General features: G+C 22.3%; 1 protein-coding gene across 8 annotated transcripts in view; it reads left to right on the top strand.

Annotated features, from left to right (window-relative positions):
• The first annotated feature begins 2531 nt into the window (after positions 1-2531).
• Positions 2532-23515, top strand: part of LOC145286300 (uncharacterized) — a 408045-nt gene continuing 387061 nt past the window's right edge. For 2 of the 8 annotated variants that reach the window (XM_080135168.1, XM_080135162.1), the window contains exon 1: positions 3325-3568. The gene's annotated coding sequence lies outside the window, so the exon portion shown is untranslated. Of the gene's footprint in view, positions 2897-3324; positions 3569-3610; positions 3975-23515 lie in introns of those variants that run through there. The other 6 variants (XM_080135171.1, XM_080135166.1, XM_080135169.1 and 3 more) reach the window with 5 other exon arrangements.

Raw genomic sequence — 23515 nt, 5'->3', positions numbered from 1 at the left:
CCCACTTTAACTTGAAAGGCACCCCTAGGGCAGGCAACCAGAGTTTTCCCGGAAAATATATTCTGTTACATTTTTACTTATATCATGTTTAATGTTTGTGCAAAATCTAAAAAAATTTCAAGGCGTAGTTATTGAGAAAAGTGTGAACAGACGAACAGACAAGGGTGAATTTACAGGTCCATACTCCTTTTGTCGGGGGGGGGGGACCAAAAAAAAAAATTAGTTTGTGCAAAACCTTTGTAAATGTCGGGTGACAAAACTTGAAGAACCATAAATATGCATATAAAAAAAGCGGAAAAGGGCAAATTTCCAACAAAATTTTTTAAAAATGCCAAACTGCTTATAAAAACGGTAAAATTTGGTCTAAAAACGTTGAGTGGTTCTAAAATGAGTGATCGATTTACTACGACGTTGCATTAAAAACTAAGCACCCCTACAAATATTTGAATATTGACTATTTTTCATTTTTCTTTTTTGGTAATCTGGTAAATTAGTGTCCATTCCATAATAATCTGCTGAAAAAATTAAACAGGACAAAAATTTAAAAAATATGTGAGGAAGGGGCGGTGCTGCTCGTACACGTGAACCCAAAATTTAAATTTAAAAAAATCTGTTTAGCATCTCTTTGTCGTTTTTATTCGCTTTGATAATTTTTCTGTCCTCAGTTAGTGAAGAAGAAATCCTATCAGACTAAGCCAATTTTGAATTTTTGTCTCACTTCAGAGTGGGATTTTCTTTACATTAAAAACTGACCGTATGTTTAGCGGTGATGCATATGAACTTTTTACATATGGCAGTGATTGCTGAGAATGCAGTTAGGAGATTCGAAGTTCCTATCCATCGCGGTTACCACCTGACGAAGGCCAGAGGAATAGTTGGCCGAAACGTCGTGAAAAACAACAACTAATAAAGATGAAAACAACAACTAATAAAGATGAGAATAATAGTCTGAAATAAAAATAAATTAATATATATAATGCTCATCTCAAAAATGAATTCCAATTAAGGAATAATATATATAGGCAGAGGTATGCAATACTTCATCAATGGGACAGACGAGGGAAGCGTAGTTGACAGCACAGGACCTATTAGGTTGGCGACTCCCTTTTGAACCTTGCATCTGCTACTAGTCTCAGTAGCAGATGCATCAGCCCAAATGTGGTAACAATACTCCATATATGGGCGAATGGTGGCCTTGTAGAGATACAAGATACTCTCAGGTGTAAGTAACTTTCTAGCGTTGTAGACAGAGCCCTCCTTTTTGCAGCAGCCTTGGCAATGCCCTCAATGTATCTGTTCCAATTCATGTTCCCTATGAGCATTAAGTCGAGGAGTTTGAACAAAGTACTTTCAAGTAATGTATCATTACTTGAGCTATTGCTTGTTGTCTATGTCAGAACATATCATAGGAAATAGATGATGCTAGTCAATTTGATGACACCCACCCAATTAAGTTCTACAGGGTGGAACGATAAATTTGTCGCCCTTAAGAAAACAATCATGCAGCTTTATTTTAAAACTTTTATTGAAAAAATCAATTCAGGTAACTTGATTATGTAATAGAGCTGACATCTATTCAATGTAGTTGCCTTCGGCCTCAATTACTGCCTCGATACGAGTCGGAACTGGGAGTATACTTTTTCCACAAGCGCCGGCCAGATATTTTTTAATATGTTTATTTACATATAGATTTTTTAATGTTAATTTACATATATATTCTTTGGTTTGGTTTGGTTATTTTGTTTTACGGCATATCAACCCTTTTCGTGTTATTTAATGCTGAATCCAGTTATTTTTGAAATAGCATTCATGTTGCATCCACTTATTTTGTAAAAGGCTTTTATTCTTCAAACTCTTTACATCTTCCATTGCTAGTTTGTAGTGTTTGGTTTGGTTGTTTTATAGTGGATTTTATCGTTTTTGTTCCCTGCCCTGCAGAGCATGAATGAGTTTTGCGATGGGAGAGGGAAAAGGGTTATAGTATTAAGGTTTGGTACATTTTAAGTAAGGAAACCAGTCAGGAAGTGAGGGAGATGGAAAGAGAAAGGGAAAATGGGAAGAAGGAAAAAAAAAGGAAAAGGTGGGTTGTTATTTTTTTTTGTTTTTGTTTTTGATTTTGCAGAACATAATTAAGTTTTGCAAAAGAAGTAGAAAAACAAAATGCATCAATGTTAGGTGCATTTCGTCCCAGGAAGCCAATATCTTCAGACAGCCTGATCACCAGTATATATTTTTTTTAATATGTTTATTTACATATATATATTTTTAATATGTTTCTTTACATATATTTTTTCACAGACGACAAGCAAATTAATATGCATGATCGCCTATAACTTTGCTCTCGTGGCGCGGCAAGTAAAGAAGGATACAAATATCACGTAAGAAATTAAGAATAAATGCTTTAAATTTAATTTACCCCGACAAAAAAAAAAAACAACAACAAAAAACTTCCTATGCACAGAGCAGGAGAGGGGGGAGGAGATCTTCAAATATCAAATAACATGTTCCAGATTCAGCTAAGATTTCCAGAAGTCAGCTGACTGTCGGTGGTTTTTCTCCTTCCTTCTTTCTCTCATTTGCCGTTTGATGACTGAGTGTAAATGTTTTTATAAATGCGTTGCCTTTTTATAGTATTTAGCATAGTAAATGTTCAGTAGGTGTGGCTTCAGGTCGACATGAATGAGCGCGGAAAAAGCACGAATGGCGCTAACACCGTAGTAGTAAAAGCTATTAACTACAAGTGTGAACTGAGATTTTCTTTTTCCTTCTTTTTTTCCTTTTTCTTTTTTTTTTTTTTTTAATTTAATACTGCTTGTCTTTGCATCCATTCGGATGCGAGTGACGGATTTTCTTGGCAAACATATACGATGAAAAACAAGAAAGACAGTAAATCAAGGTAAGATGAATTTTAAAAAAGAAAGTCGATTTCGATCTGTTGGTGAGGAAGGGAATACTCAATAACCGAAGGCTTCTTTTGCGTTGTGACTTTAATTTTCGTGTGATTTTTTTTTTAATTTATTTTTTATTAACAAAACTGAAGAAGGAGGTTGCAAGAGATGTGGAATGGGTACATCATCAGCTGTTTCTGTTAGTAAATACAGTCCAGCTAACGTAGTATAAGCTGGTACCTGTTTAGTAGTTGTAGAAGAAAGGAAGACAAATTAATAGTGGTGATGGAATTCTATCGACGGAAAGCCGGCGAGAGAGGGTGGGTTATGGTGGCGTGTGGTGTGTCTCGGCAGGTGTCGAGCCACGCCCACGAATCGCTTTCTATCCCCCTCCCTCTCTTTCTTTTTCGTTAATCTCCACCACCACCATCACAATTTACTTTTGTATCTTTCTCTTGTCGCTATTATTCTTACTATCTTCATTTACTTCCCTCCCCGCGAGGGCAAAGTTGGACACGAGAGATAGGCTTTTAATGCGAGAGGGGACCCCCCCCCAAATCATATCAATCGGGACAAAAATTTAAATTGTCTCTATCTAGAAGGATTTTTCCTCCTCTTACCGAGGGTGTGTGTGTGGAACGAACGGATACCACACTTTGATCCTCGCCTGGAGGCCGGATGTAAGTGTTCTGCTTTTTCGCGTACTTTCTCTCTAGTCTTCTTCGTCCTGTTCTTGTTGCATATACTTCTAAGAACAACGCACTTTTCTGTTGTCCCCTCAACCTCGCTATCTCCTTCTTCACTCCATCTTTTCTCGCTATCCCTCTCTATTTCTTTCATTCCACCATCCCCATCTTTATACAATACACCCTTTTCCTCTTCCTCTCTCTTTTTTTTTTTTTTTTTAATTTTTCTCCGTCGTCACTCTCCAGTCAGATGGTGATATGGCGTATAAAATCCTACGCCAAGCGTTGTTGGCCGACCCAAAATGGCGAAGCTTTCCGAACTTAGAAAATATTTTCGCAGGGAAGACACATAAAAAAAGTGTCTAAGATATATTTCGAGCCGCCGTCTGTTGCTTAACTGGTAAGTCTAAGACCTTACTCTGTTTTTCGGACATAATTCGTGCCGCATTCCTCCTTTTTCCACCGCAAATTTCATTTTTTTTTTTCGTCGCAGAGATGGCAGTTTTGAGCGCTGTCTGCCTACAGGGTGGTCCGAAAATGGGGGTACTTTTTATAAGTAATGACCTATTAAAAATCGAACCCCCATTTCTTTTTTGTAATAGATTATTCTACCCTTCTTAATAAAATGAAGTAATCGTTCCTTTAGGTTTTTTTTTTGTTTATCATCGATAATTTACTTCATTTTTTTTTTTTTTCAATTATTCAAACTTATCGTCCACAAGAAGAGCAACGAATGAATGATAATAAACGGGGTTTATTTCAAATGTATTTATTTGCGTTATAAACTGTCAAAAGCGAATTGTTTTTGTTTTTATTTCGTTTCGTTAAGACCCCCCCCATCACACCTGACCAAAGAAAACACCGTTAATTTAAAAATTAAGACTTGTTAATCTTGTCAACCGTTATCAAATCATTTTAACTTTCATTAATAAACAAATGAGAAATGAAGCAAATATCATAAAAGCAAATTTTTTTAAATTTTATTTTTTAATCTAATTTTTTTTTCCATAATATCTTCAGTCTGTCTCTTTAACCTGGCGATATTCAGTTAAAAACAAAACAAATCGTTAGTAGTAGTTTTTTTTTGTTTTGTTTTTTTAAATAGGAGTGCTTCTTTGCTTATTTATTTATAAAAAGACATGCATGTAAATTGTGAGTTCCAAATAAAATAACAGGAAAACTTATGGATATACTTGAAAAATATTTGTGTGTGTGTAAACAAAATCCCAGAAAATGGGGAAGTAGAATTTAAATAAAAAATTAATTTACTATTCGGAGTCAACGAACTCAAAACCGCGTGGCATAAGGACGATAATGCTAATGTCGTAAATAGTAAATTAATGTTGTTTATTATTAAAATTCTGCTCGATTATTTTCCGTAACTTTTGGTTTTCAATGGTAAATAAGTATGTGCATAAGTTTTTCTGTTAATTTATTGTGAACTGTCATCGCTTTATAAATATTAAGCACCCTTTTTAAAGGTTTGTTTTGTAAATAAACACCCCAAAAGATAACGTACACACACACACATATGCGTGTGTCTAGGTTAACAAATACACACACACGGCATAATCGCATTGACACACACCACACCGGTTCTCGTCAGATCACCATTCACCAATATTGTTGAGCCTGGTCAGTACTAAAATGTGACCATTTGGGAATTCGATGTATGTGCTCTCTGCTTATCTCGGCATTGTTTCCAGTCAGTCTTGGGCCTCTCTTTGCCACCGGACTCCAGTCCAGCAAGCACTCAGCAGTGCCGATTCAGGAGAGGTGTGGTTGAGGATTGCGCAACCCTTGCCTCACAAATTACACGCGCAGCTTCGGCTACCCTTACAGGGGTATACACTGTTTCTTGAGACTGAACTTAGGCATCGCACATATCAATTTCTTTTTTTTTTTATGCCCATCGGCCATCGCTCCAGACAAGGCATGAAGCCACTTTATATAAGGAGCTAAAAATAAAATAAAATTACAATTTTCAAAAACTAGCCAACAATAAGTATTAGCTGATAGATGTTGAATCTAGAAAACAACCCCCCCCTCTTTTCTAAGAAACATCGCTCATGGAATGTGGCGAGTGAAGGGGAAAATAAGGAAAACAAGAGTTACGAGGCTACCGAAAGTAATGCCAAGGTAATCTAAAATCTTGTAAACTAAAGCGACTGTAAAATGTTAAATGGAAATGCATCTCAAATCATTGTTTTGCTTGATGCATATTTATTTTGTGTAACCATTTTTTTTTTTTTAAACGTTTCAATTTGCAAAAGTTAGTATCTCATTTTCTTCCGTTCGACTGAGTTGGTCTTAATTTTTCCTATTTACTTGCCTCCCCACGAAGGCAGAGTTAGGCACAGGGTCAATTTTTAATGTAGGGAAAATCCGCCTCCTTAAAAAAGGGCACTCTGGATAAGAGCAAAAATTAAAATTGCCTCAATCTAGAAGGATTTCTCTTCCACTGATCGAGGTCAGAAAAGGTGAAGTGTATTAAAACAGATACTACACTTGCCTCATAGCTAAAAGAGTCGATCTTAATTTTTGTCCAAATCTACAGTGCCTTTTTTTTTTGGCGGGCTTTCCCCTCGTGGGGAGAAATGTAAATAAAAACTTTATTTTTGTTAAAATTAATAATAATGCTATTAGTGAGAAATCTTTTTAATTAGTTTTCTAATATAAAGTTTTTCGCAACAATTCAGAATTCACCCAAAGAAATCTAAAACATCTTAACTTAGTTTCTAAATTAAAGTTACATTAATTTTCAAACCAATTAGTAAAAAAATTAAAATAAAAAATGATACGTTAATATGTGGGCTTTATTTATGTGATAATTTTAATTCATTTTTTAATATGGGAGAAGTTTTAGTTAGGAATAGTTTTAGGGCGATTCAGAAGCATAGGCGCCCCCTAAGTTCGACGATACCGGTGTCAGTTGAAAACCTAGCCTCGATGTGAAAATGTTCCGATTGCCGAACAGGACTTCCTGTTTTAGTTTAAAATAAATTTGTAAAATCTATTAAACAAATAAATGAAAATGTGTTCAAAAGTTTCACATAACAATTTGCTTATTTATTTTAAACTAAAACAAAGTCCGGTTTGACAATCGGCTAGGTTTTCACCTGACACCGGTACGTCGTACGATCGCACTTAGCGTCGCCTGTGCTTTTCTTCTGAATCGCCGACTTTGGCTTGATATACATCGGTGTTTTATTTTAATTTTACTGTTTAGTAAAAAAAAAAAAAAAAATTACCAAATGTGGCGGACCTGAAGGAGAAGCACCCCCCCAAAAAAAAACGGCTTTCAGAATAAATACTCCCCAACCTCAACCTCTCCTCTGTAAGAACGACTTTCATTTTTGCATGTTTTTAGTGGATTATTATTGATTGAACACTAATATATAGGGGTGGGGGTGGGGTGAATGTTGTTCAGGCCCGCCCAAAATGTTGAGTCAATTTTTAAAAATTAAAAGGAGTATACTTGAAAGCAAAGCCCCGTATTTTCGGCGATTTTGCATAACTCGTCATTGATCTAAGGTTAATAACTTCATTTTATTAAAAAAATTTTTTGTCGTTTTTGTAACGGTAAAAACTTTTCATTTTTTTTTTTTTTTTTTTTTTTTTTTGTAAAAGCTTTAACATTTATTTTTGATATAAGGTACAATTCCTTGAAATTGTGTTGGTTTCAGCATTCTAAATTCTTATATGAAAAAACAAAAAACGAACGAGTCACGTAGTAAAATGGAGTTATTCTCCTTAGATCAACGAATGACTAGTTATACAAAAGCATGATACTTACTTGCCTCCTCACGACTATGTTGTAGTCAGCTGGGAAGCAGGTCAGTGGAACAGTTCCACAGACAGGCAGTTCTAGGACAGAAACTTTGTTTATGGAATTTGCGTTTTGATTTAGGCACTGGTGATAACTTGTTTGTAGCTTGACGTGTGTTTTTTATGGACATGTTTCCTGTGCTTATGTCCGTGTTATTTATTTATTTTTTTATAGTATTTTAAAGTTAAATTCAAGTTTTACAATATCTTATCTTGTTAGATGAAAGTATAGAATAGTTACAAAACATCCCCCCTCTCCATGTTAAGAATGGGTTTCTAAATAATGTTATTTCAGCACGGTAACTTACAGTACCGGAAAGTGTAATATCTGTTTTGATGATGCATTGATGCACTTTTCGTTCGTCGGTCCGTGAAGGAAGAAGTCCTTCGAGACTGAGGTAATTTGAATTTTTTTTTTTTTTTTTGTTCTAATCCAGAATGCTCCTTTTGGGAGCTGGATTTTCACCCATTTTAAACCCCGATCTTACGTCTAATTCCGTTCTCGTGGGGAAGGCAAGCAAATGGAACTCCTGTTTAACGCCGTTTCAAACCAACGACTTTGACAATTCGAAATATCTCTAAATTCGTCTAAACTCTATACAAGCAAAACATGTGATCATCACCTTCTTGTCTTCTGGTTTCTAGTCACCTTCGGCTTAAACCTAAATGCCGGTTTGTTAAATCGTTACAACCATTACTGGAATCGATTTTTTGTCGTATTTGCAAAGAATATTCAGAGGATCTTAATACTTTCCCAGTCAGTCCCCGAAATGGCCGAAGCAGTTTACAATTTAAAAGGCATATTTGTTATTTTGTGGGGTGGGGGTGCTAAATTCAATTTGACGAACCTGAATAAGAATCACCCGCCTATATGTGTCCAATCAATAATAATCCACTAAATTGCAAAAAACGAAAGTCGTTCTTAACATGGGGAGATTGGAGGTATTTATTCCGAAAGCCGTTCTTAGGGGGTGCACTGCCACGGCACTGCAGCCACTGCACTGCCACTACTGCACTGATTCTCGTTCAGGTCTGCCTTCATTTTATTAAATATAAACCTTCGAATGCATAGTGTCGTCGGACTTTTTTACACTTATTTTTCGTGGCTTTTAAAATCAAACTGCTTCTTCGGCTATTTCTAGAATTGACTGTATTCACCGTCGATACTCAAGACTGACTGGATAAATATCCATTCGTTGTACCTACCACTTTATTTTCACGTTTACAAATAAGGAGAGGGGTACAAAATGTTTATTTTTTTTAATTGAAATTGGAAATCGTGAGATTTAATTTTTATAAATTAATTGAATCGCCGACGTGTCTACAATGTTTTTTAGCAGTCGTGTTTCCTCTTAATAATTTAGTTTTCAGTTGCACAACTCGATTGCCATTCACGGCAAATTAAGCTTTAAAAAAGTCTACAATTATTGTAAAGCAAATATTTAATAGGTGAACCTTATTTTAATTAAAATACTATTGATATATAAAATAAAAACTAGTAACTACTGCTGCTAGAAGGTTATGATAATAAGTAGCAGTAATAGTATCTGACACAAGTCAGGTGTATTTTGTCCACCGCATCCTATCTGGCCCACATCTTCATATATTTCACCTTCTTCACATCTCAGCTTTGAGGCCACAAATCTGCCGGGCAACAAGATCTCTCTCCCCCCCCCCCATCCCACTTTTTAGACGTACTCTTACCTCTGTACGAATTATGAAATAATGCATAGACAGACATCAATACATCATTTTATTAAGGTGGAACTTGAAAAAACAAAACAAAACAAAACAAAAAAAAATAATTAAAAAGCAAAGTAAATATAACGATCAAATTAAAAACACAGAAAAATGTATTGGTAGTCGCGTGATTATTACCCGTTGTTTTTCTGCAATTTTAAAATCATTTTCAGTTTATATTTTCGATTTTGTGTATTTAAAAATCGATCCCAACTAACACATAACCTGATTTAATATATCTCGTCAGATTTTAAGGATCAAACTCCAAATAGCATTTAAACTGACAAAAAACTGATTCTGATGAGCTATTTAAAAAAAAAAAAAAATTTTTTTCATCCCAAACAAGACATATTACGACTTGAAACGTAAGAGGCTACTATTTTGGATTGTGTCTAACGGGGGACTGCGTAGATAAGCGTCAAGATATTTATTCACATTACATTTGAACTTCTGCAAGTTATTACAGTCAGGGAAGCAGGAGTTAGGAAGGGAATTCCAAAGTCTAATAGTTCGAAGATAAAAAAAAAAACTATTAGAATAGAAGGCTTTCCGGCATCTAGGAACTTCAACAGTGAAGGGGGGTGAGATTTTACTGCTTGTCAGATTAGTCGAGGGGACACAAGTGCTGTGAGTTCAGCGCGCATTCCATTAAAGTACTTGGCACAGGACGATGAGACAAAGATTATAGCTTGGCTGACAATGCAAACTCTTTTTTGGACCCTTTCTAAGAGTGAGGCACTAATGGTAGATACTCCAGCTCGGGTGCATAGGCAAATTGTGGCTTTGTAAAGATATAGGATGCTCTCTGGTGTAAGTAATTTTCTAGCACAGTAGAGGGAGCCCACCTTCTTTGCAGCAGCCTTTGCAATGTCCTCAATGTATTTGTTCCAATTCACGTTGCCTGTGAATATCATGTGGAAGAGTTTGAAAAATAGGCTCTTAACTAGGGTGTTATTTGTCATAGATGAGTAGACACACCTTCCAACAAGCAGACAGGAGTAGAGAACTGGTAGGCGAGTGAAGGTGTAGGCGACTACTGAGCAGTAGAACCACCAGTCTTAACGCGAGGGGCTTGGAGATCTTCGGATTACCTTCTGGCTCTTAAGAATGCACTGCATTCTTTTCCACAATATGAGTGGCAATGATCAAATTTCTGATGTTAATGACTGGATCCTTCTTGATTAGGCTTTAACGAAAATGGCACGTTCTATTTCATTTACATATTTATTTTTTATTACATATTATTACATATTATTGCATATTATTACATATTCATTTACATATTTATTTTTTATTACATATTATTACATATTCATTTACATATTCATTTACATATTTTTTATTACATATTATTGCATATTATTACATATTCATTTACATATTTACTTTTTTATTACATATTATTGCATATTATTACATATTCATTTACATATTTATTTTTTATTACATATTATTACATATTATTACATATTCATTTACATATTTATTTTTTTATTACATATTATTACATATTATTACATATTCATTTACATATTCATTTACATATTTTTTATTACATATTATTACATATTATTACATATTCATTTACATATTTACTTTTTTATTACATATTATTGCATATTATTACATATTCATTTACATATTTATTTTTTATTACATATTATTACATATTATTACATATTCATTTACATATTCATTTACATATTTTTTATTACATATTATTACATATTATTACATATTCATTTACATATTTACTTTTTTATTACATATTATTGCATATTATTACATATTCATTTACATATTTATTTTTTATTACATATTATTACATATTATTACATATTCATTTACATATTTATTTTTTATTACATATTATTACATATTATTACATATTCATTTACATATTTATTTTTTATTACATATTATTACATATTATTACATATTCATTTACATATTTATTTTTTATTACATATTATTACATATTATTACATATTCATTTACATATTTATTTTTTATTACATATTATTACATATTATTACATATTCATTTACATATTTACTTTTTTATTACATATTATTACATATTATTACATATTCATTTACATATTTATTTTTTATTACATATTATTACATATTATTACATATTCATTTACATATTTATTTTTTTATTACATATTATTGCATATTATTACATATTCATTTACATATTTACTTTTTTATTACATATTATTGCATATTATTACATATTCATTTACATATTTACTTTTTTATTACATATTATTACATATTATTACATATTATTACATATTATTACATATTATTACATATTATTACATATTATTACATATTATTACATATTGTTACATATTATTGCATATTATTACATATTCATTTACATATTTACTTTTTTATTACATATTATTGCATATTATTACATATTCATTTACATATTTACTTTTTTATTACATATTATTACATATTCATTTACATATTTATTTTTTTATTACATATTATTACATATTATTACATATTATTACATATTATTACATATTATTACATATTGTTACATATTATTGCATATTATTACATATTCATTTACATATTTACTTTTTTATTACATATTATTGCATATTATTACATATTCATTTACATATTTATTTTTTATTACATATTATTACATATTATTACATATTCATTTACATATTTACTTTTTTATTACATATTATTGCATATTATTACATATTCATTTACATATTTACTTTTTTATTACATATTATTACATATTATTACATATTATTACATATTATTGCATATTATTACATATTCATTTACATATTTACTTTTTTATTACATATTATTGCATATTATTACATATTCATTTACATATTTACTTTTTTATTACATATTATTACATATTATTACATATTCATTTACATATTTATTTTTTTATTACATATTATTACATATTATTACATATTATTACATATTATTACATATTGTTACATATTATTGCATATTATTACATATTCATTTACATATTTACTTTTTTATTACATATTATTACATATTATTACATATTCATTTACATATTTATTTTTTTATTACATATTATTGCATATTATTACATATTCATTTACATATTTACTTTTTTATTACATATTATTACATATTATTACATATTCATTTACATATTTATTTTTTATTACATATTATTACATATTCATTTACATATTTTTTATTACATATTATTGCATATTATTACATATTCATTTACATATTTATTTTTTATTACATATTATTACATATTATTACATATTCATTTACATATTTATTTTTTATTACATATTATTGCATATTATTACATATTCATTTACATATTTACTTTTTTATTACATATTATTGCATATTATTACATATTCATTTACATATTTATTTTTTTATTACATATTATTGCATATTATTACATATTCATTTACATATTTACTTTTTTATTACATATTATTGCATATTATTACATATTCATTTACATATTTATTTTTTTATTACATATTATTGCATATTATTACATATTCATTTACATATTTACTTTTTTATTACATATTATTGCATATTATTACATATTCATTTACATATTTATTTTTTATTACATATTATTACATATTATTACATATTCATTTACATATTTATTTTTTTATTACATATTATTGCATATTATTACATATTCATTTACATATTTACTTTTTTATTACATATTATTGCATATTATTACATATTATTACATATTCATTTACATATTTACTTTTTTATTACATATTATTGCATATTATTACATATTCATTTACATATTTATTTTTTTATTACATATTATTGCATATTATTACATATTCATTTACATATTTATTTTTTATTACATATTATTACATATTATTACATATTCATTTACATATTTACTTTTTTATTACATATTATTACATATTATTACATATTCATTTACATATTTATTTTTTTATTACATATTATTACATATTATTACATATTATTACATATTGTTACATATTGTTACATATTATTGCATATTATTACATATTCATTTACATATTTACTTTTTTATTACATATTATTGCATATTATTACATATTCATTTACATATTTATTTTTTATTACATATTATTACATATTATTACATATTCATTTACATATTTATTTTTTATTACATATTATTACATATTCATTTACATATTTTTTATTACATATTATTGCATATTATTACATATTCATTTACATATTTACTTTTTTATTACATATTATTACATATTATTACATATTCATTTACATATTTATTTTTTTATTACATATTATTGCATATTATTACATATTCATTTACATATTTATTTTTTATTACATATTATTACATATTCATTTACATATTTTTTATTACATATTATTGCATATTATTACATATTCATTTACATATTTATTTTTTATTACATATTATTACATATTATTACATATTCATTTACATATTTATTTTTTATTACATATTATTACATATTATTACATATTCATTTACATATTTACTTTTTTATTACATATTATTACATATTATTACATATTCATTTACATATTTATTTTTTTATTACATATTATTGCATATTATTACATAATCATTTACATATTTACTTTTTTATTACATATTATTACATATTATTACATATTCATTTACATATTTATTTTTTATTACATATTATTACATATTCATTTACATATTTTTTATTACATATTATTGCATATTATTACATATTCATTTACATATTTACTTTTTTATTACATATTATTGCATATTATTACATATTCATTTACATATTTATTTTTTTATTACATATTATTGCATATTATTACATATTCATTTACATATTTACTTTTTTATTACATATTATTGCATATTATTACATATTCATTTACATATTTATTTTTTATTACATATTATTACATATTACATATTCATTTACATATTTATTTTTTTATTACATATTATTGCATATTATTACATATTCATTTACATATTTATTTTTTTATTACATATTATTGCATATTATTACATATTCATTTACATATTTATTTTTTATTACATATTATTACATATTCATTTACATATTTACTTTTTTATTACATATTATTGCATATTATTACATATTATTACATATTATTACATATTCATTTACATATTTACTTTTTTATTACATATTATTGCATATTATTACATATTATTACATATTATTACATATTCATTTACATATTTACTTTTTTATTACATATTATTGCATATTACATATTCATTTACATATTTACTTTTTTATTACATATTATTACATATTATTACATATTCATTTACATATTTATTTTTTTATTACATATTATTGCATATTATTACATATTCATTTACATATTTATTTTTTTATTACATATTATTGCATATTATTACATATTCATTTACATATTTATTTTTTATTACATATTATTACATATTATTACATATTCATTTACATATTTATTTTTTTATTACATATTATTGCATATTATTACATATTCATTTACATATTTATTTTTTTATTACATATTATTGCATATTATTACATATTCATTTACATATTTATTTTTTTATTACATATTATTGCATATTATTACATATTCATTTACATATTTATTTTTTATTACATATTATTACATATTATTACATATTCATTTACATATTTACTTTTTTATTACATATTATTGCATATTATTACATATTCATTTACATATTTACTTTTTTATTACATATTATTACATATTATTACATATTCATTTACATATTTTTTTATTACATATTATTACATATTATTACATATTATTACATATTATTACATATTGTTACATATTATTGCATATTATTACATATTCATTTACATATTGACTTTTTTATTACATATTATTGCATATTATTACATATTCATTTACATATTTATTTTTTATTACATATTATTGCATATTATTACATATTCATTTACATATTTACTTTTTTATTACATATTATTACATATTATTACATATTCATTTACATATTTACTTTTTTATTACATATTATTACATATTATTACATATTCATTTACATATTTACTTTTTTATTACATATTATTGCATATTATTACATATTCATTTACATATTTATTTTTTTATTACATATTATTGCATATTATTACATATTCATTTACATATTTACTTTTTTATTACATATTATTGCATATTATTACGTATTCATTTACATATTTACTTTTTTATTACATATTATTACATATTATTACATATTCATTTACATATTTATTTTTTATTACATATTATTACATATTATTACATATTCATTTACATATTATTACATATTGTTACATATTATTGCATATTATTACATATTCATTTACATATTTACTTTTTTATTACATATTATTGCATATTATTACATATTCATTTACATATTTACTTTTTTATTACATATTATTGCATATTATTACATATTCATTTACATATTTATGTTTTATTACATATTATTGCATATTATTACATATTCATTTACATATTTACTTTTTTATTACATATTATTACATATTATTACATATTCATTTACATATTTACTTTTTTATTACATATTATTACATATTATTACATATTCATTTACATATTTACTTTTTTATTACATATTATTGCATATTATTACATATTCATTTACATATTTATTTTTTTATTACATATTATTGCATATTATTACATATTCATTTACATATTTACTTTTTTATTACATATTATTACATATTATTACATATTCATTTACATATTTACTTTTTTATTACATATTATTGCATATTATTACATATTCATTTACATATTTATTTTTTTATTACATATTATTGCATATTATTACATATTATTACATATTCATTTACATATTTACTTTTTTATTACATATTATTACATATTATTACATATTCATTTACATATTTATTTTTTATTACATATTATTACATATTATTACATATTCATTTACATATTAATTTTTTATTACATATTATTGCATATTATTACATATTCATTTACATATTTATTTTTTTATTACATATTATTGCATATTCATTTACATATTTACTTTTTTATTACATATTATTACATATTATTACATATTCATTTACATATTTACTTTTTTATTACATATTATTACATATTATTACATATTCATTTACATATTTACTTTTTTATTACATATTATTACATATTATTACATATTCATTTACATATTTATTTTTTTATTACATATTATTACATATTCATTTACATATTTACTTTTTTATTACATATTATTGCATATTATTACATATTCATTTACATATTTACTTTTTTATTACATATTATTACATATTATTACATATTCATTTACATATTTACTTTTTTATTACATATTATTACATATTATTACATATTCATTTACATATTTACTTTTTTATTACATATTATTGCATATTATTACATATTCATTTACATATTTATTTTTTTATTACATATTATTGCATATTATTACATATTCATTTACATATTTACTTTTTTATTACATATTATTGCATATTATTACATATTCATTTACATATTTATTTTTTTATTACATATTATTGCATATTATTACATATTCATTTACATATTTACTTTTTTATTACATATTATTGCATATTATTACATTCATTTACATATTTACTTTTTTATTACATATTATTGCATATTATTACATATTCATTTACATATTTACTTTTTTATTACATATTATTGCATATTATTACATATTCATTTACATATTTATTTTTTTATTACATATTATTGCATATTATTTCATATTATTACATATTCATTTACATATTTACTTTTTTATTACATATTATTACATATTATTACATATTCATTTACATATTTATTTTTTATTACATATTATTACATATTATTACATATTCATTTACATATTTATTTTTTATTACATATTACATATTCATTTACATATTTATTTTTTTATTACATATTATTACATATTATTACATATTCATTTACATATTTACTTTTTTATTACATATTATTGCATATTATTACATATTCATTTACATATTTATTTTTTTATTACATATTATTGCATATTATTACATATTATTACATATTCATTTACATATTTACTTTTTTATTACATATTATTGCATATTATTACATATTCATTTACATATTTATTTTTTATTACATATTATTACATATTATTACATATTCATTTACATATTTATTTTTTATTACATATTATTACATATTCATTTACATATTTACTTTTTTATTACATATTATTGCATATTATTACATATTCATTTACATATTTACTTTTTTATTACATATTATTGCATATTATTACATATTCATTTACATATTTATTTTTTTATTACATATTATTGCATATTATTACATATTATTACATATTCATTTACATATTTACTTTTTTATTACATATTATTGCATATTATTACATATTCATTTACATATTTATTTTTTATTACATATTATTACATATTATTACATATTCATTTACATATTTATTTTTTATTACATATTATTACATATTCATTTACATATTTTTTATTACATATTATTGCATATTATTACATATTCATTTACATATTTACTTTTTTATTACATATTATTACATATTATTACATATTCATTTACATATTTATTTTTTATTACATATTATTACATATTCATTTACATATTTTTTATTACATATTATTGCATATTATTACATATTCATTTACATATTTATTTTTTATTGCATATTATTACATATTATTACATATTCATTTACATATTTATTTTTTATTACATATTATTACATATTATTACATATTCATTTACATATTTATTTTTTATTACATATTATTACATATTATTACATATTCATTTACATATTTATTTTTTATTACATATTATTGCATATTATTACATATTCATTTACATATTTATTTTTTATTACATATTATTACATATTATTACATATTCATTTACATATTTATTTTTTATTACATATTATTACATATTCATTTACATATTTTTTATTACATATTATTGCATATTATTACATATTCATTTACATATTTACTTTTTTATTACATATTATTACATATTATTACATATTCATTTACATATTTACTTTTTTATTACATATTATTGCATATTATTACATATTCATTTACATATTTATTTTTTATTACATATTATTGCATATTATTACATATTCATTTACATATTTACTTTTTTATTACATATTATTGCATATTATTACATATTATTACATATTCATTTACATATTTACTTTTTTATTACATATTATTGCATATTATTACATATTCATTTACATATTTATTTTTTTATTACATATTATTACATATTATTACATATTCATTTACATATTTACTTTTTTATTACATATTATTGCATATTATTACATATTCATTTACATATTTATTTTTTTATTACATATTATTACATATTATTACATATTCATTTACATATTTACTTTTTTATTACATATTATTACATATTATTACATATTCATTTACATATTTACTTTTTTATTACATATTATTGCATATTATTACATATTCATTTACATATTTATTTTTTATTACATATTATTGCATATTATTACATATTCATTTACATATTTATTTTTTTATTACATATTATTGCATATTATTACATATTCATTTACATATTTATTTTTTATTACATATTATTGCATATTATTACATATTCATTTACATATTTATTTTTTATTACATATTATTGCATATTATTACATAATCATTTACATAATAACTTTTTTATTACATATTATTGCATATTATTACATATTCATTTACATATTTATTTTTTATTACATATTATTGCATATTATTACATATTCATTTACATATTTACTTTTTTATTACATATTATTGCATATTATTACATATTCATTTACATATTTACTTTTTTATTACATATTATTACATATTATTACATATTCATTTACATATTTACTTTTTTATTACATATTATTGCATATTATTACATATTCATTTACATATTTATTTTTTTATTACATATTATTACATATTATTACATATTCATTTACATATTTATTTTTTTATTACATATTATTACATATTCATTTACATATTTATTTTTTTATTACATATTATTACATATTCATTTACATATTTATTTTTTTATTACATATTATTACATATTCATTTACATATTTATTTTTTTATTACATATTATTACATATTCATTTACATATTTATTTTTTTATTACATATTATTGCATATTATTACATATTCATTTACATATTTATTTTTTTATTACATATTATTACATATTCATTTACATATTTATTTTTTTATTACATATTATTACATATTCATTTACATATTTATTTTTTTATTACATATTATTACATATTCATTTACATATTTATTTTTTTATTACATATTATTGCATATTATTACATATTCATTTACATATTTATTTTTTTATTACATATTATTACATATTCATTTACATATTTATTTTTTTTATTACATATTATTACATATTCATTTACATATTTATTTTTTTATTACATATTATTACATATTCATTTACATATTTATTTTTTTATTACATATTATTGCATATTATTACATATTCATTTACATATTTATTTTTTTATTACATATTATTACATATTCATTTACATATTTATTTTTTTATTACATATTATTACATATTCATTTACATATTTATTTTTTTATTACATATTATTACATATTCATTTACATATTTATTTTTTTATTACATATTATTACATATTCATTTACATATTTATTTTTTATTACATATTATTGCATATTATTACATATTCATTTACATATTTATTTTTTTATTACATATTATTACATATTCATTTACATATTTACTTTTTTATTACATATTATTGCATATTATTACATATTCATTTACATATTTATTTTTTTATTACATATTATTGCATATTATTACATATTCATTTACATATTTATTTTTTATTACATATTATTACATATTCATTTACATATTTATTTTTTTATTACATATTATTGCATATTATTACATATTCATTTACATATTTATTTTTTTATTACATATTATTACATATTATTACATATTCATTTACATATTTATTTTTTTATTACATATTATTACATATTCATTTACATATTTATTTTTTTATTACATATTATTGCATATTCATTTACATATTTATTTTTTTATTACATATTATTACATATTATTACATATTCATTTACATATTTATTTTTTTATTACATATTATTACATATTCATTTACATATTTATTTTTTTATTACATATTATTACATATTCATTTACATATTTATTTTTTTATTACATATTATTACATATTCATTTACATATTTATTTTTTTATTACATATTATTGCATATTATTACATATTATTACATATTCATTTACATATTTATTTTTTATTACATATTATTACATATTATTACATATTCATTTACATATTTATTTTTTTATTACATATTATTGCATATTATTACATATTCATTTACATATTTATTTTTTTATTACATATTATTACATATTATTACATATTCATTTACATATTTATTTTTTTATTACATATTATTACATATTCATTTACATATTTATTTTTTTATTACATATTATTGCATATTATTACATATTCATTTACATATTTATTTTTTTATTACATATTATTACATATTCATTTACATATTTATTTTTTTATTACATATTATTACATATTCATTTACATATTTATTTTTTTATTACATATTATTGCATATTATTACATATTCATTTACATATTTATTTTTTTATTACATATTATTACATATTCATTTACATATTTATTTTTTTATTACATATTATTACATATTCATTTACATATTTATTTTTTTATTACATATTATTACATATTCATTTACATATTTATTTTTTTATTACATATTATTACATATTCATTTACATATTTATTTTTTTATTACATATTATTGCATATTATTACATATTCATTTACATATTTATTTTTTTATTACATATTATTACATATTCATTTACATATTTATTTTTTTATTACATATTATTGCATATTATTACATATTCATTTACATATTTATTTTTTATTACATATTATTACATATTCATTTACATATTTATTTTTTTATTACATATTATTACATATTCATTTACATATTTATTTTTTTATTACATATTATTGCATATTATTACATATTCATTTACATATTTATTTTTTTATTACATATTATTACATATTCATTTACATATTTATTTTTTTATTACATATTATTACATATTATTACATATTCATTTACATATTTATTTTTTTATTACATATTATTACATATTCATTTACATATTTATTTTTTTATTACATATTATTACATATTCATTTACATATTTATTTTTTTATTACATATTATTGCATATTATTACATATTCATTTACATATTTATTTTTTTATTACATATTATTGCATATTATTACATATTCATTTACATATTTATTTTTTTATTACATATTACATATTCATTTACATATTTACTTTTTTATTACATATTATTGCATATTATTACATATTCATTTACATATTTATTTTTTTATTACATATTATTGCATATTATTACATATTCATTTACATATTTATTTTTTTATTACATATTATTACATATTCATTTACATATTTATTTTTTTATTACATATTATTACATATTCATTTACATATTTATTTTTTTATTACATATTATTGCATATTATTACATATTGATTTACATATTTATTTTTTTATTACATATTATTGCATATTATTACATATTCATTTACATATTTACTTTTTTATTACATATTATTGCATATTATTACATATTCATTTACATATTTATTTTTTTATTACATATTATTACATATTCATTTACATATTTATTTTTTTATTACATATTATTGCATATTATTACATATTCATTTACATATTTATTTTTTTATTACATATTATTGCATATTATTACATATTCATTTACATATTTACTTTTTTATTACATATTATTGCATATTATTACATATTCATTTACATATTTATTTTTTATTACATATTATTGCATATTATTACATATTCATTTACATATTTATTTTTTATTACATATTATTGCATATTATTACATATTCATTTACATATTTATTTTTTTATTACATGTTATTGCATATTATTACATATTCATTTACATATTTATTTTTTTATTACATATTATTGCATATTATTACATATTCATTTACATATTTATTTTTTATTACATATTATTGCATATTATTACATATTCATTTACATATTTATTTTTTTATTACATATTATTGCATATTATTACATATTCATTTACATATTTATTTTTTTATTACATATTATTGCATATTATTACATATTCATTTACATATTTACTTTTTTATTACATATTATTGCATATTATTACATATTCATGTACATATTTACTTTTTTATTACATATTATTGCATATTATTACATATTCATTTACATATTTATTTTTTATTACATATTATTGCATATTATTACATATTCATTTACATATTTATTTTTTATTACATATTATTGCATATTATTACATATTCATTTACATATTTATTTTTTATTACATATTATTGCATATTATTACATATTCATTTACATATTTATTTTTTATTACATATTATTGCATATTATTACATATTCATTTACATATTTACTTTTTTATTACATATTATTGCATATTATTACATATTCATTTACATATTTATTTTTTATTACATATTATTGCATATTATTACATATTCATTTACATATTTATTTTTTATTACATATTATTACATATTATTACATATTCATTTACATATTTATTTTTTATTACATATTATTACATATTATTACATATTCATTTACATATTTATTTTTTATTACATATTATTGCATATTATTACATATTCATTTACATATTTATTTTTTTATTACATATTATTGCATATTATTACATATTCATTTACATATTTACTTTTTTATTACATATTATTGCATATTATTACATATTCATTTACATATTTACTTTTTTATTACATTTTATTACATATTATTACATATTCATTTACATATTTACTTTTTTATTACATATTATTGCATATTATTACATATTAATTTACATATTT

Source organism: Euprymna scolopes, chromosome 10, assembly GCF_053919585.1.
Source record: "Euprymna scolopes isolate OS-2025 chromosome 10, ASM5391958v1, whole genome shotgun sequence".
Classification (NCBI taxonomy): Eukaryota; Metazoa; Mollusca; class Cephalopoda; order Sepiida; family Sepiolidae; genus Euprymna; species Euprymna scolopes.
The sequence above is the reverse complement of the archived record's forward strand: the minus strand, read 5'-3'. Positions and strand labels throughout refer to the sequence as shown.